Source organism: Hyla sarda, chromosome 8 (assembly GCF_029499605.1).
Source record: "Hyla sarda isolate aHylSar1 chromosome 8, aHylSar1.hap1, whole genome shotgun sequence".
Taxonomy (NCBI): domain Eukaryota; kingdom Metazoa; phylum Chordata; class Amphibia; order Anura; family Hylidae; genus Hyla; species Hyla sarda.
In genome coordinates this window covers 222,696,963-222,703,486 of record NC_079196.1, presented here as the reverse complement: position 1 = coordinate 222,703,486, position 6,524 = coordinate 222,696,963, and positions in this window count along the sequence as shown.

The following is a 6,524-nucleotide window of genomic DNA, read 5'->3' as shown; positions in this document are numbered from 1 at the left end:
TGGGAAGCTTTTACTTTCACTTTAGACGTGGCGATCAACTTCGAATCGCTGCGTCTAAAGAGTTAATGCCGGACATCAGCCCAATCGGCAATATCCGGCATTAGCCATGGGTCCTGGTTGCTTACAGCAACCAGGACCCACCGGGTATGATGCGCGCTCACCTGCTGAGCGCACTTCATACCTCGGGAGCCGCATATGGACGTTTACAAACGTCCATATGCGGCAAAGGGTTAAACAAAAAATCCTCCATTCAGTCCTCATCTTCATTCCCCCATTTTCTATCATCATCTGCTCACAGGCAGCAGTGTACTCCCGCCCCTCCCCACACGAAGAGAATAAAGTAAAACACAAACAGTGAGGGAGCCGATCACTGCAGCTTTAGATCTACAGACCTGTCAATCATGAAGTGTGTCCATGCCGTAGCTGATGACGAGTGGACACAGCCAGGCTGGTATGTATCCCAGGAGGCCGTTTTTTGACTGGCTTTTTCAGTATGAAAAACTTAATTTTTTTTTTCATGAAAGCAATTGCAAAACCTATTTGTTTTGCATGCTTTACAAAAAAAAACTAAAGTTTTTATACCTGACAGTGCCCATTTATATGTATGTAAATTACTTTATTATTTGTATTTTTTTTAAGGAAATCTAGTTTTTACTCAACCTGGGGCTGGGGGGGCTGGAAACACCCACAAAAAACAAAAAAAACAAAAAAAAATGGTGGTTTTCTGGTGTTTATTCCCCAAACTCAATTATTTAATAGAAATCCTTAAGTTACACGAAAGAATTACATGACTCAATTAAAATGAAATGAAAAACTTGCCCGGGCTTTCTGAATCTTTATTTGCATCTCTTTGCATAGGGAGATTTTATTATTTGCTTGTATTGAAAATGGAATAAAAAAAAAATGAATTACCGTATTTTTCGCCCCCTATAGGACGCACCGGCGTATAAGACGCACCCTATTTTTAGGTGCAAAATCTAAAAAATTTAAGATTTTGAACCCAATAGTGGTCTTCAACCTGCAGACCTCCAGATGTTGCAAAACTACAAATCCCAGCATGCCTGGACAGCCGTTGGCTGTCCGGGCATGCTGGGAGTTGTAGTTTTGCAACATCTGGAGGTCCGCAGATTGAAGACCACTGCATAGGAGGTAATACTCACGTGTCCCTGCCGCTCCGGACCCGTCACCGCTGCCCTGGATGTCGCTCCATCGCTGTCGCCGTGTCCTCGTCGCTCCGGAACATCTCTGCTGCCGGCCGGGTATCCTCGCTCTCCGACGCTCTCGGCCGGGTATCCTCGCACGCCGACGCACGTACGCAATGACGAGGAAGGAGAGCGCCGGCCATACAGGGGATCCCTGAACGGAGAAGACACTGAGGAGGCAGGTAAGGTCCCTCCCGGTGTCCTGTAAGCACTAACCCGGCTATTCAGTCGGGCTGTTCGGGACCGCCGGGGTAAAATCGCGGCGGTCTCGAACAGCCCGACTGAACAGCCGGGTTAGTGTCACTTTCCCTTCAGACGCGGCGGTCAGCTTTGATCGCCGCGTCTGAAGGGTTAATACAGGGCATCAATGCGATCGGTGATGTCCTGTATTAGCCGCGGGTCCCGGCCGTTGATGGCCGCAGGGACCGCCGCGATAGGGGTGTATTCGCCTTATAAGACGCACCGACTTTTCCCCCCCAGTTTTGGGGAAGAAAAAGTGCGTCTTATACGGCGAAAAATACGGTAATATATTAAAGAAAACTAATTTATGGCCTAAACAAAACACCATACAGTGTAATTCCAGCCTAATCCAATGATAACAATCTCTTACCCCTCCACAGTACAGGTGATAAGTGATCTCAGGGGGGCTGAAGAGCCCCATGTTGGGATGGACTAGCAGATGACCATGTACAATGCCATGGAGGTGCAAAGTACAATACTCAGCTAATTTTCAACCAGGGTGCCTCCAGCTGTTGCAAAACTACAACTCCCAGCATGCCTGGGAGTTGTAGTTTTGCAACAGCTGGAGGCACTCTGGTTGAGAAACACTAGGGTAGACCATCCATATGTCTTGTATGTGGCTGCGACACCCAGCACCCCTGCCAATCAGCTGTTGCCAGAGCCATGTCGCCCACATATACAGTACAAGGAGCGAAAATTAGACGACACCAAACATTGCATAGTGGCCATGCTGTGTTACTGCAACTCCTGTTCACTGCTGTGTGTAACATGGCAGGAAGTGTGCCTGTCACTTTAAAAAACCTTTTAAAAGTTTTAAGTGACAGGTACACTGTAAGGTCACCCCAGAATTTTTACATCAGTGTTGCCTGACCTGTGGCTCGCCAGCTGTAGCACAACTACTACTCTCATCATGCCCCAAGAACCTTCGTCTGCCATCTTGACCAGTTGCCCCCAACCCATGGTGCCAGCTTTACCCCCAACACAACCTGGGAGTTGTCATTTTGCAATTGCCAGAGAGCCACACGTCAGTGACCCCTCAAGTACAAACTACAAGCAGAGTTCCCCTTTAATAACCACAGGACGCAGCTTCTTTTAGTTAAGTGTTTGTTTTTTTTTAATCTTGTTAAACAATACATTTTTTGTATTTACGAAGAAAGAAAACTTCTCTTTCCCGCTTTTTTTTTTCGTTTCTTTTTTTTATTATTATTTATGTATCTAAAACCGATCCAACAATTTATTTATTTTTTTTTGTTTCTTTTTTTTTTCTTCGTATAATAAATAATTTAAAGATATACTTTAGGCAAATAGATCTTAAAGGTAAATACGGTTTTACAAATGCAAAAAAAAGAAAAAAAAAACATTAACAGAAAAACCTCAGATAAAATAAAAAACAGCTCGAGAGAAAAAAAATTCTTATTCTCACTATTACACAGTAGAAAAATAAATAAAAAAAAAGGGATTAATAATAGGGAGGAATATATATATATATATACACACACATACATATATATATATATATATACACACACACATATATATAGTGTTTTACCAGGAGTTATATATACACTTGTTGTGTATATACACATTTTTATATATATATATATATATATATATATATATATAAATTAAAGTATATATATATATATATATATATATATATATATATATATATATATATATATACACACATATACACAATGTGTGTGTGTACATAGAGCAGAAATAAAAGCAGACCACACCCTTGTCTTACATGGACACTGACATCCGATTGAAATGATGGACTGACGCAGTCGTATAGACCCATCACAGCAAGTGGCGGTAAGGGGGTGGGGGAGAGGAAGCCAATATGGGTTACGCGTGGCGAATCAATGTATTAATGGCTACATGACGCTAGTGCCACCAGACTGAATAGCATTTTGCAACATGTCGGAAAGCATTCCCACCTCAACCTGGCGTCACTAACCGCTTCCCGCCTCCCCCATGTGGCAGTGATGGTCAATGTCCTTTTTCTTTTTGGCGTAAGTGCAGCAACTCTTACATAGCGAGCTGGCATTGTCTACGAATAGGGGGACCCCTCTGTGAAAAGTACCCCATCAATGGCAAAGCCCCCCCACTCAAACCCATAGATTGCTTCTATAAAGAGTTACTTCCCCTTTAACACTGGCCTACAAAAGACTGTGGCCCCTAAATGAAAACTACAGCAAATAATGCTGACCCCCCCCCCCCCCCAACTATATAGTCTCCCTACAGTAAAAAAAAAAAAATGAACAGTCAGTGATGCATGAATATTTGAATGAAGCCATTTAAAAAAAAAAAATTTGAAAATTGTATGTGGCCCTTAGGAGGGGTGAGAGGGCCACAGGGGTGGGGGCACAAGGTTGCAATATATTTGTGGGTATAAATACTTGAGTCACTGTGTACCGTAGTGAGGAGGGACAAGATCATGTACCGTTCAATTAATTCACAAGAAACGAGAGGAAATGAGGTCACAGCTCATTGTAGAGAACACAAGCTCCTCCCCTGAGGATCTTAGGTTATGCATTTGTGTATGCACACACACACATATATATATATATACACACACATACACACACTGCTGAAAAAAAATAAAGGGAACACTTAAACACCACAATGTAACTCCAAGTCACTGACACTTGTGTGAAATCCCACTGTCCACTCAGGAAGAACACTGATTGACAATCAATTCCACCTGTTGGAACAGACAACAGGTGGAAATTATACAAATTAGCAAGACACCCCCAATAAAGGAGTGGTTCTGAAGGTGGTGACCACAGACCACTTCTCAGTTCCAATGCTTCCTGGCTGTTTTGGTCACTTATGAATGCTGGCGGTGCTTTCACTCTAGTGGTAGCATGAGACGGAGTCTACAACCCACACAAGTGGCTCAGGTAGTGCAGCTCATCCAGGATGGCACATCAATGCGATCTGTGGCAAGAAAGTTTGCTGCGTCTGTCAGCGAAGTGTCCTGAGCATGGAGGCGCTACCAGGAGACAGGCCAGTACATCAGGAGACGTGGAGGAGGATGTAGGAGGGGAACAACCCGGCAGCAGGACCGCTACCTCCACCTTTGTACACGGAGGAGCACTGCCAGAGCCCTGCAAAATGACCCCCAGCAGGCCACAAATGTGCATGTGTCCACTAAAACGGTCAGAAACAGACTCCACGAGGGTGGTATGAGGGCCCGACATCCACAGGTGGGGGTTGTGCTTACAGCCCAACACTGTGCAGGACGTTTGGCATTTGCCAGAGAACATCAAGATTGGCAAATTCGCCACTGACGCCCTCTGCTCTTCACAGATGAAAGCAGGTTCACACTGAGCACGTGACAGAGTCTGGAGACGCCGTGGTGAATGATCTGCTGCCTGCAACATCCTCCAGCCTAAGCGGTTTGGCGGTGGATCAGTAATGGTGTGGGGTGGCATTTCTTTGGGTGGCCGCACAACCCTCCATGTTCTTGCCAGAGGTAGCCTGACTGCCATTAGGTACTGAGATGAGCTCCTCAGACCCCTTGTGAGACCATATGCTGGTGCGGTTGGCCCTGGGTTCCTCCTAATGCAAGACAATGTTAGACCTCATGTGGCTGGAGTGTGTCAGCAGTTCCTACAAGAGGAAGGCATTGATGCTATGGACTGGCCGCCCGTTCCCCTGAATCCGATTGAGCACATCTGGGACGTCTCGCTCCATCCACCACAGATTGTCCAGGAGTTGGCGGATGCTTTAGTCCAGGTCTGGGAGGACATCCCTTAGGAGACCATCCTCCACCTCATCAGGAGCATGCCCAGGCGTTGTAGGGAGGTCATACGGGCACGTGGAGGCCACACACACTACTGAGCCTCATTGGGACTTGTATTAAGGACATTACATAAAGTTGGATCAGCCTGTAGTGGGGTTTTCCACTGTGATTTTGAGTGTGACTCCATATCCAGAACTCCAGGGGTTAATGATTTCCATTGATAATTTTCGTGTGATTTTGTTGTCAGCGCATTCAACTATGTAAAGAGGAAAGTATTTCATACCATTAGTTCATTCATTCAGATCTAGGATGTGTTATCTTAGTGTTCCCTTTAGTTTTTTTGGGCTGTGCGTGTGTGAGTATATATATATATATATATATATAATTATACACATATACATATGTATTACCTAGTAACTTTGCAGATGCTTTTATCTTGTACCAATTGTACATTATGTGCTCCAGTTATGTCCAAACCTGCACTCACATCATCCCACAATGCACTGCACGTTTGTATTGCATCCTGTGAGAGGTTATTCTCCCCCCCCCCCCCCATTGACTTTGACGGCTACATCTGCCAAACTGCACTTCAGCAGAATTCTAAATGCAGCTCTGGATGTGACAAAGGCTGTCCGGGCATGCTGGGAGTTGAAGTTTTGCAACAGCTGGAGGCACATTGTTTGGAAAAAAAAACACTGAACTAAAGAGATGGATAGAGCTGGTCCCCTTGCCATAACACCTGCCCGGGATTCACATTATACAGACTTTGTACCTTGGGCATCTCCGATATCTGTCCTGTCATCAGCAAGTGACACCATTGAGGCGTCCTGCACATTGCCAGAGACTCTTCTAGTAACCTATCAAGTGTGAGCGTACCGTTATTTTCCGCAGTAAGTACCAATGCTTCTAAGACGTACCTGCATTTGGGAGGGGGGGGGGGGGGGGGGGGGGAGGGGGGGGAGATATATATATAAGGCATCGTGAAGATCAGTGATCAGTGTGTGAGGAGGGGTCTATGCTCTTAGTAAACAACCCCCTCTCCCCTGTTGTACCATTACCTCACTGACTGTGGACATCCAGCTGTCTACTCTCTATAAAGGTCAACGGGCCTACAATGGAAACCCCCCCCCCCATCCTCATCCTAAATTTGTCCGCTTATAGTCACAAGGGAGGCAACAACACGCTGACTTAGAAGAGGATAACGGAAAGGTCTTACCACAGACCATATTTGGGATTTTTAGCGTGAAAGGAGGTGTAGAGAAAACTCCTAACCTTAACTCGGGTGGACATTTTTTATTTTTTTATTGAACTGGTACCAGAAAATTTAA